The sequence below is a fragment of the Lathyrus oleraceus genome, chromosome 4, assembly GCF_024323335.1.
Source record: "Lathyrus oleraceus cultivar Zhongwan6 chromosome 4, CAAS_Psat_ZW6_1.0, whole genome shotgun sequence".
Lineage (NCBI taxonomy): Eukaryota > Viridiplantae > Streptophyta > Magnoliopsida > Fabales > Fabaceae > Lathyrus > Lathyrus oleraceus.
In genome coordinates this window covers 13862802-13874626 of record NC_066582.1, presented here as the reverse complement: position 1 = coordinate 13874626, position 11825 = coordinate 13862802, and positions in this window count along the sequence as shown.

The following is an 11825-nucleotide window of genomic DNA, read 5'->3' as shown; positions in this document are numbered from 1 at the left end:
ATAGTCCGAGTAGATACAATATTATTATATATGAATTTTTGATTTTTTTTTTCCTAAAATATTCAATGAAAGTTAAACTGCCAAATATAATTGGTGCAAAAATATACTGATTATCCGAAAATGTTTTTTTATTTTTATTATTTTATTTGAAATAATTTTGAGATTTGTCTATCGTAGTTAAATTTTAGGTCATCAGTTTCATAAGTGGAGAAACTCAATCAAATCAACACATGCATGTTTTCTTCTTACTCAACCGTACATCAAAATATTTGTTGGCCTAAGTGTCAAATTGTCGTCTAGAGGGACAATCAAGAAATTTCCATGAATATTTATACTCTCTCCTATCGAATTATATCAAACAAAACATCCCTAACAAAATCATGTGGATATTTGAATCGTAGACGCTTACTATAATATGAATTATGTGTGTTCCCAAATGTATCCAAGTATTCCTTACGATAACATGACAAACATCATGAACATAAAATAAGAGAATCATGAGGTGATATTTAAAGATAATATGATACTCTATAGGTAACATATGTTGGCCTAACTCATCAATAGGCAAATAACCAAAAGTTGTTTTCTATTGTGTGGTCATGTCAAACTTTACTTCCATATTCTGAACACTTTTACTAAAAAGAGCATTTGTCAAAACATGTTGGACTTTAGGGGGGATTGTGTCATATCTAGTAAAAAAATTAAGATCAAATTATGGAATCATACTATTAGGACCATTCAAAGATCTTTCAAAATCAATGTATATACCATTTATCACATAATATGATCTTGTAACACCCGAAATTGGGCTTTGGAAGCTACAAAAGCATATAATGAAGCATATATTATCGAGTGCAAACCCATTCCCCAAACTTTAATAGGTAAGTAGACTACCCTTAGTTGAAGGTCACCAAAGAAAAGCCTTCACCAACCATGATGTCTTCAATAGTCATTCAAAACCCTTTACCAAACCAAATAGATTATTCCTCCATGTGAATCTATTGGCAAGTCTTTAGGCCATTTTTTGGGCGATGTTTATGCAAGATCAAAATAGAAGAGCTCACTATGTAGATCCTTTTACTATGGGAGAGTATTCATTAACTCAACACTGCTGACAACTCTCTTTATAGACACCACCTTATTACCATATCGACTGACAACTATTCTAAGTAATTTTATCTCCAACACCAGCCTACCAATGTCCTAAGAGAATAACTTTCAACAATGTTTACCTCAATCATATGAAGCTTAAAAGATCTATGTCTTATGAATATTCAATTCAAGGCCTAATCCTAGACATGCCTCTCGAATAATGTCAAGTGCTTTAGCCATCTCCTTTGGATCCCCTATGATGTCCCTGTCTTCTAGATACCAGCTATATGAAAAAGAAGTTTGTAATTGTATCTAATGTTATAAATAATGAAGGTAACATAAACACAAGAAATTGGGGTTTGAATTGAGTTTCTAAAATGAAAATCTTTTGCTACCCAAAACAACAAGGAGAGAACTTAGAATAAAAATGATGAACACAAATATTTTTATCCTGGTTTGTTGTTAACTAAGCTACCTCCAGTCCACCCGCCAAGGTGATTTTGCATTATCACAAGGACTTAATCCACTATAATCAAAATTGATTACAACCACAATGACTAACCGCCAATGTCTTTTTGAGTAATTATGACTATACCCTAGTCACTCAAGTAAATACAACTCAAAAATTAAGATACAAAGTGTGTTACAAGATGCTTCTAACAAAGCAAATTACACAAATGAATTACAAAGAATTTCACACAAAAAAGTTTTCTATGAAAATGTATGAACAAAAGTTCCTTGGGTGTGTGTCTTTCTTTCTCTCAAATATTTCACAATATGCAATGTTCACGTAGTAGATATTCTCTTAGGGTTGGCATTATTTCATTCTTCCAAGACTCCTTTACATAGGCAATGAAAAGATCCGTTGGAGGGCAGAAACAGAATACACAAACGTAGTTGTATCCTTGCATAACAGTTTGTGAAAATGGGAGACACAATGGTACAATAGTACATGCCATTTTTCATAGACTCAGTGTAGTGTAAAGAATATTGATCTTGTAATGTGTACTATTATCTTACATAATTTTTTTGATTTTATCTTCAATTATTTAGGGACTTCAGATATAGAGTTGATGAAGCATGCATAGAAGAAGAATCAGAGTTTGTATGAGAGAGGCTTCATAACCTTGGTCTTCAGAGTCTTGATCCAGTTAATCGGAACCTGGTCTTCAGAGTCTTGATCCAGTTCATCAGAACCTGGTCTTCAGAGTGTGGTGACACAATTCATCAGAATTGTTGAGTGCAAGACTTCAGAGCTTGACAACATCAGAGGCTTCTCTTGTTAGAGTCATAAAGCTTAAGATTTGGAATGTTCATAAGCATTGAGTAGAGTAGTCCAGAGCTTGATTATCATTGTAGAACACACATCTCGGAGTCAGAGTGCACTAGGTTCAGAGTCTCATAACGTCACACATCATTTCTTCAGGGTCAAAACTTGTATCTAGTATTTGCACACTTAACAAGACCATTAGGGTACAAAGTTATTCTTTATGAATCTAATTATTGTTATCATCAAAACATAAGGCCAGATGCTGAACTAAATCGTGTTCTTACAATCTCCCTTTTTTTGATGATGACAAAATCATATATTTTGATGTACAATTTTTAATTGGTTTAATAATATAAAAACATATTAGAGTGAGGTTTTTAAGATCCCCTGAGTTTTATACCATTAAAAAATATTTCTCAACTGAAAACTTCAGAGTTAGGTTTGTAAGCTCTCCCTGAGTTTAAGATTCAAAATAACTTTTGTACATAAAACATTTCAATCAGCATGAAAGTAAGAACTTCCCTATACGAGAGAGCCTAGTTGAAATTTCTTTTGATTTAAAATTTCTTGAATCCATGTATCAGAGTTTGGTTTAAAGCCATATATATGAGTCTTCTTTCTGGATAGTCTGGTTAATTATGAAGCTAAAATACAGATAGTTTGGTTAACTACAAGGTTTTTTAGTAACATTGGTGAACTTTTTCAAAGTTCCCAGATCATTTAGTTATCAGAGTCAGATGTCAAAAATAAATTTCAGAGTCAGAGTTAGATGTTTGGGATTAGAAGGGAAATAACTATATCAAAATCGCATCTACTCTTCTCGCTCTTTGTCATCAATAAAAAAGATAAAGGAAAAAAAACATATAAGAGAAAATGAAATTTTAATGAAATAAAGGATAAAGATACATAGAAGAACAAAAAAAAACATTAATCAGAAACAGAAAACAACATAAAAAAGGTTTTGGTTTTAGGTTGGGGTGGCAACCTTGACAAAATCGCTGAAGCAATCCTTCAATCTTGGTGTTGATCTGAGCTTGTTCCTTAAACATGTCTTCTTGCTTGTCCAAACAAGACCAAACAACTTCATTCTCTTGTTTCAGTTCTTCCAAAGTTTTCAGCACTAGAGGAATGAATTCAGATTCAGAATGCTTCATCCCATAAATAGTTCCAATCTCATATTGAGGAGGAGGATTAACTTCAATTTCTTGTTCAACTTCTAGTGCAGGTGGAACTTTTTTTTTGAATGAACATCTCCAAAAGTGGCTCCATGATAACATAAATATTTTCATGGAATTTCTTCTGAGCAGATTTATAACAAAGTTCTCTCAGCTACCTGGAACAGAGTTGATCCATCTTCTGAATTCAGACCAGATAGCACCACTCTAAGTAGGGTTGACACAATTTGTGCAAACTTACGTCAAAGAGCGTAAAAGATCATTTGTTTTAGACTTAAACTATAACACTAGTTCATCAACATCAAGTTCAGGTTCAGGTTCAGAGTTAGATGGGATTATAATAGTCATATCTGAGGAATCAGTTGTAGAAGGGGGATTGTTTCGGATATGTTCCACAAAGGTGTCAATAATGGGGTTATCTATGAAGTTTGGTTGAGGTGGTGGTGTTGGTGTTAATTCTAGAAACATGTGAATTTCAGGAATCTCAATGCGGAAATATGTGTGAATGGAATGGATAGTATCAGATGGGGATTTTCAGGTTGTTATAGCTGTGATTATGAGGGGATTGGTTCATAAATTTGTGGTTGTGTAGGTTCATATGGTTTAACAATGGAAGATTGAAGTTCAGTGGTTGCATGAGTGGGATGTTCAGAGGGAGAATCCTTGAAGTAGTGATAGGAGTATTTTGGGAATTTGTGGTTGCTCAGAAATAATGGTTTAAGATGGTTTAGATGGTCCAAGTTGTTTAACTGGTTTAGATTCATATGTTTTAGTTAGTTCATGTTCATATGGTTGGTTTTGTTTAAGGTTAAAGATGGTTCTAAAGGGTACATATACATAAGCTCTTTTTGGGTTAGGTTTACGAGGGGTGAATGAAGATGAAGTAGAGTTAACAACATGATTAAAAGACAAAGATGTTTTAGCTATAAGAGACTTACCATATGGTTGCTTATGAGAATTAGATACTTCAGTTATCTTAGCATTCTTAGAGCCTTCACCTTCTGCTTCCACTATCGTTCCTAGAGGCTTTTTCATAACTTCAGAAGTCTTGGCCACCTTGGCTGGACACTTAACAGTTCCAGAGGGTCCATCACCCATCTTCTTAGCTTTCCTCTCCCTTCTAAGAGGAAGAACATTAGAAGGACATTCTGGAACTTCATCATAGGAATAAGCTATAGGTGTGATACCTAAGGCTAAGCAGTCGGCAATTTATTATTCAAGGATTTACGGAGGATCCACTTTGGTAAAGATTGGATAATCATCAATGGGTATCCTTCTAGAGGATACTACATTCATATCCACGAGTTCTGAGGGATCATTAATTGTAGATATCAGAGACATATTCTTGATATTTCTTTTATTGAAGACTTTCCATATATCTATGTCTACCTCATTAGTCAGATTCAACTCTATCAGAGTCTCTACCAACTTGCTCTCAAAAAGCACATCAGAAATGAGTCTTCCTAAAGGAATCCACTTTCTGGCTTTAGGACCACCATTTATGATCTTCTTGACCAAATCCCTTTAGTACTTGAAGATAATGGAAGGCAGGTTCATCTTAATCCCAGAAGATATGTAGAACAATATATACTTCTGATCTATGTTGATATAATATGAGGAGTTAGTTAAAGGTCTGTGATGCATGTGTCATACGGTGAACTGACTTTATTGGTGTTTTTAATCACAATGTCGCGGTTAGCAAGAGTCGCCACCGACTTTTCTTTTATCCAATAAGGAAAGGTGGAAAAGAACAGGAAAGACCTTAATTTAGATTCTTAGGTTCGGGAGGTACATTATACAAAGGGAAGGTGTTAGCACCCTTTGTATCCATGGTTATCCATGGGCTCTTAATTGCTCAATCATTTATGTTTTTCTAGTTTGGAAAAGAGCTTGAGAAATGTGTAGGAAATGTTTTGAAAAGGAGAATTTAACTTTGTAATGATTCTTGTATGAATGTATACAAAGTGGTTATCTCGCTTAGTTTTGAAAGTAGTTTAGAAAAATATAACTCGGCAATGATTCTAGTACGAATGTATGCCAAGTGGTGATTTTCTAAAAGGTGTTTTGAAAAGGGTGAGGTGTGAAAAGTATTTTAAGTTATGAATGAGCAATTGAGAGTTATACCTATCCGAGGTCTTTCCGGGCATTTCCTATCCTTATGAGGGTAAAACTGTCCTTACTATTGAGAAGTAAGTAGTTTTATCCTTTGGATGTTAAAGGGTCATCGAAGGGTCATCGATTGGTCATCGATTGGTCATTGAAGGCAACAGTTGTGAGGATACCTTAGCATTCGAAGGGACTATCATCATTTAACCGCAGGCTACACCGAAGGGTCATCGAGGGACAAAATCGTAATTTCGAAGGCAACGTCCGAGGGACCATGATTTATTTTATGATGATTTAACCGAAGGGTCTTTGCTAAGTGTATCCCTACATTCGCGGGACATGACCGTAATACCGAGATCGTGGGATAACAAAAGAGAGGTCCGATATCATTTATTTAAAGTCCATATTTTAGAGCTAATTAGGTGATTATGATGAATCTCCGCATTAAAATCAATACATTAAAATCAATACATTAAAAATTAATACATTAAAATTAATTAGGCAATCAATATGAATCTTCACATTAAAGTGAAGTAATTTAGAATCCATCTCCATGAAGGTCTCCCACACGTAAAGTGGAGTACCTAGCCGGCCGTTTCTTCGGAAGTATGCGAGCTTTACACAATTCAAACACACAGGTGAGAATACCGAGATACAGTGCAATAGAAAATTGCACTACAAAATGGACACAGCAGTCACAAAGCCAAGTAATGCATGATTATGATAAGACAAACATAAGACAAACACAAAAACAGCTACTGGTACGTTCGCCCCGGCCTCGCCTAGCGAAGGCTTAGCGAGGACTCGCTACAGGCTCGCTTAGCGAGGTGCTAGCGAGCGGCGACAGATTTTGAGTTTGACAATAGCATGGCTTCTGTAACCCTGGACTTCATAGCATTTAATTATATGAACAGCATGGACCAGTATTATTCAAGTACATTTAAATTTGCATGTGAAACCGGATTGCATATTCGAAACTTCAATCATGATGCTTTATATATATGGAGATTACCATTTAGAAGCATAAAGCAATAGTGATGCGCAAACCTGTGGCAGCTGAATTGTAACACTGGACGGGCGGATGGTTTTTGGTATCGGGCGGAGTTGGGCGGCGGTAGCTTCGGAGCGAATGAGCGGCCTTCAGGGTTTCTATGCCAGGGTTCCCGTCCGTCTTCGTCTGTGTTTCCCCGTTTGTGTCTGTCCATTTTCGTGGCTGAAGAGCTGGTATTTATAGTGGTAGTGGTGACCTAATGGGCTCAGACTGAAGCCCGAAAATTTTCTGTTATCTGTTAGCTTCGCTAGGCGAGCGTGTAGCGAACGTTCGCTAGGCGAAGGATTTGCTCGCCTAGCGAGCAGGCCAGTTTGGGCTTTTACTGGATCTGATGCTTCGCTAGGGCGAGTGTCATAATGAAGTGTTCGCTAGGCGAAGGAATTGCTCGCCTAGCGAGCAAGCTAGTTTGGGCCATTTTTGAATTGGGCCTGTTGCGAGCTGGGCTTTTGTTCCTTTAATGCCAATGCCTTGCAGAATAAGTCGGAGTGCCTTGAAAAAAAATGCTTTGTAATATCAACGGGCAAATTTTGGGGTCTGACAGCTGCCCCTGTTCAATATTCTTGAACCGAGAGAGTTAGAATGGCGAGTATGCCGTTCGTGGTCTGGAGGTGAAAGATTATTGAACACTAGAATGCCCCAAAAATTTGCGCTTGTCCATTAGTCTTGACGGAGATGGGCTTAAAGATGCCATCCAGGTAGCTTGATGATGAGGGCTCCAGATTGTGTCGTATGTTAGACGATATCGGGAGATATGGGTGTCATACCGGGTCCTAGACCGTATAGTGAGTCATCCATTATGCTGTCGACTTCGCTGGGGAGTCAGGGTGCGTTATATACTGCTGAGGATAAGGGATCAGAATGGATTGTACGTTAGACCGTGTCTGAATACCCGGGTGAGTTGTTCATTAGGCGGATGACTTTGCTGGGGATGAAAGATCAGAATGGATCGTACGCTAGATCGTATCTGAGTTGCAGAATGAACCGTACGTTAGGCTGTATCTGAAGAAGAAAGTAGTTGTACGCTAGACTACACCCCGGAATGTACCGTACACTAGGCAGCATCTGAGGATTTGAGTATCCAAATGGGTCGTACGTTAGACCGTATTGGAGTTGCTGAAAGTCAGAATGGATCGTACGTTAGATCGTATCTGAGTTGAAGGTCCAAATGGGTCGTACGTTAGACCGTATTGGAGTTGCAGAATGAGCCGTACGTTAGGCTGTATCTGAAGAAGAAAGTAGTCGTACGCTAGACTACACCCCGGAATGTACCATACGCTAGGCAGTATCTGAGGATTTGAAGGTCCAAATGGGTCGTACGTTAGACCGTATTGGAGTTGCAGAATGAACCGTATGTTAGGTTGTATCTGAAAAGGGGTCAGAATGGATCGTACGTTAGATCGCATCTGAGTTGAAAGTCCAAATGGGTCGTACGTTAGACCGTATTGGAGTTGCAGAATGAGCCGTACGTTAGGCTGTATCTGAAGAAGAAAGTAGTCGTACGCTAGACTACACCCCGGAATGTACCGTACGCTAGGCAGTATCTGAGGGTTTGGGTATCCAAATGGGTCGTACGTTAGACCGTATTGGAATTGCTGAAAGTCAGATGGATCGTACGTTAGACCGTATCTGAGCTGAAGGAGTCATATGTTAGGCTGAATCAGAATGAACCGTACGTTAGGCTGTATTTGATAATATTTGTTGTTGCGTTTGCAATGCATATTTGGGGTGGGCTTAGGGATGCCACCATTAGGAGGATGTCAGAACGTTTGTCCGAATGAATGTTCATATGGAGTATATCTGAAAGCTGTATTGATAAGGATGTCCGTCTGAATGGATCTTTATTTTGACTATATCAGGAGGATAATTAACCTGAAAAATAAAGTTAGTTTCATGCAATGTCATGATGCATGAGACGTAGATGTTATATGCATGCGTATGCTGTGAAATGAGGTGATGAGTGAGTTATGCGTCTGGAACAAACGCGAGCATTGTACGCATGTATATGTTATGAGATGATGTAATGTATGTAATGCATTGTATGTAGGTGATGTGAAATGATGTAATGAGTGCCCTATGCGTCTGAAACGTTTTTCCAGGGGACTCACTACAAGAAAAACTCCCCCCTGCCACATGATTATCACGTGGCAAAGGTGAAAATCACTTCACTAGTCAAAAATAGCGACGTGTTGATTCACGTCGCTGGAACGCGTGTGGCAACTTTTTGTGACGTGATAAACACGTCGCTAATTTGCCAAAGGCAAATCACGTCGCAACATTGTGAATTAACTTGCTTCTGCGCTTAAACTTTGCCACGTGATATTCATGACACAACTTTGCCACATGAATATCACGTCACAACATTTGAAAATGGATGGTATGTTGCCACATGAAAATCACGTGGCAAATTACCCACGTGATTTACACTTCACAACTTAAAAACAAAATTAAAATAAAAGATAAAATATATTGTTATTATTAAATTATATTATTAATAAAAGATAAAATAATTAATAAATAATAAAATATAGAATAATTAATAATTAAGTGAAATATTTTTAAATTAAAATTACACATATGAAAATGTATTATAAAAATAGCAAAGTAATTATTTATACAAAAATTAATATTTAAAACTAAATAAATATTACACATCAAATTCGTCGTCATCTTCATCGTCTTCACTTGTTCTTTGATTTTGATTTCTACTCAAAACACTAATCTATTATATTTTTTAAACTAACCATATTATCTAAATAATAATACAACTTCTATTTTTAGACATGATTCATATTACTTTTTCTAATAAACAAAATATTTCGTTTTTTTTTATAAATATTATTCTGTTTTAATATTTTGTTTAAAAAAAATTATATATTATATTTCTAAAAAATATAATGTGCACATATATAAAGGCATTAAATAGTTTCTAAACAAAGTAATATCAAAGTTTTAATATTTCCAAGCTTGACATGATTTTCTTTTGAAATTTATAATTTCTCTAGAAATAATTAAAAATGATTTTATAAATAGGGTATTAATAGAGAGGATAGTATTGGTATTAATAGTATATTATATAAAATCTATTTCTAAACTATAAAAATTTAATACATAAAATATTCTGTTTTTTTTGTATAATACATTAAATATATAATACATTAAATATTCTGTTTTTTTAAAACTATTATATATTATATTTCTAAACAAATTCTAAACAAATTCTGTTTTAATAATACATTAGGGTATATGTTTTATAAACAAATTCTAAACAAATTCTAAATATATAATACATTAAATTTCTAAACAAATTCTATTTTAATACATAATGTGCACAAAAACAAAATCCAGTCCAAACAAATTCGGTTTTAATACATAATAAGCACAACACATAATCCAGTCCAAACTCAATACATTTAACTAATCTGAAAATAATTAAAAAAAAAATTAAATTTCACAATTTTGAATATACCTGGATGAAGACTTTGAATCTGTTTGCTCCAAATTCTTGAATGAATAATTCACTCTTAGCTATTTCTTAAAAAAAAAATACAATAATTAAAATAAAATTCATATATATTAAACAGAAATGGGTTTAAGTTGAAATAATAAAAGTATTTACCTTTAAATTTCCAATTTCAAAATGGATCTGAAGCTTGAAGGAGAGAAATGGGTTGAAGGAACTTGAAGGGAAAATGGGTCTGGTGGAAGCTTGAAGAGGAAACGAAGAAGAATAAAACGGTGAAGGGAAGAGGGAGAGAAGAGGGAAGTTAAAGGAAAGGTTCCCACGTGGTAAACATGTCGCTATTTGCGACGTGATTTACACGCCACAAAACATTCAACGGTCATCTATAACGTCTCTCTGAACCCAGTACCCACATGCTTGTCACGTCGCTATTTGCGACGTGATTGTCATTTCGGAAATTAAATTACACCACATGTACCCACGTGATCAGCACGTCACTAGTTGCGACGTGAATTACATTTCACAAAACATTATTTGAATTTTAAATTTAAAATAGCGACGTGATCTGCATGTCACTACCAAATTTTAATTATTTTCATTTCCCCCCAACCTGAAAAGTTGTCATTCCATTTTTTAATTATATTTTACCTTTAGCCACGTGAAATTCACGTCGTAATTGGCATTTTTTGCCACGTGCATTTCACGTCACTAAATCACGTGGCTGCACAAAGTTATTCTTGTAGTGACTCTACTGGGGAAATAAATCTCAGTCTTCTGGTCGGAGATATTTGTACTGATGACTCTGTCTTAGCTGGGGAATACTCCATTTCCGTCTGATGGTGGAAAGATCCAACAGCGCCTGGCTGGGGATAGAGGAGATGACCAATTAGTGATGCCAATTTCTTCTGGGGAATGACTGACGTCGTCGGGGAACCAAATTAGAAACGGATTCATTGGGAAGCGTGATTAGACCTTCTCCTCGATCCTGAAGCCGCGTAGTAATTGCTATCACTATTCTAGGTATGCATTTTTTGGCAAACATTGATCATATTCAAAGGCATAAATCAATTCAAATTAAACCAATGGACGTTTACGCAAACAAAACAGAAAAGTAAAACGAAATCATCTTTTTGGGAATGAAATTGTATTGATTTTGAAAGAGGGTCTGTAAATAGGCAATTCGTGTACAGGGAGACAGAAATCCTAGTAAGAGGAAATTGTCAGGAAAACAAAGAGAAGGCTATGCAGAAAAAGCCCTATTGATCCTAATTCCACTACTGCCATTATGTCTTCAAGCATCTCATCTCCTGCTGTCGGATAGAAGTGATTGGCTTGTTCAGTCCCTTGAACTTGGTTGAAGCAGACAGAGAACGGGATATAGTCATACGCTTTAATCCCTAATTTTTGCCTGGACCGCCTTTTCAGGTTTTCAGTCCACCGGGATACCCTTTTTTGCCCAAGCCGCCTTTTCAGGTTTTCGACTTGCCGGGTGTACGTCTTTATATGTTTATCCCTAATTTTTGCCCGAACCCTTTTGGTTCGCCGGGATGCCCTTACTTTTGCCTAGGTACGTCGACCTAGCGGGTCTCTTTTATGTGTAGTATTTTTTAACTATGTCCGCGTTCACAGGATGCGGGAAGTCTTCGCCATCCATTGTAGCAAGTATCATGG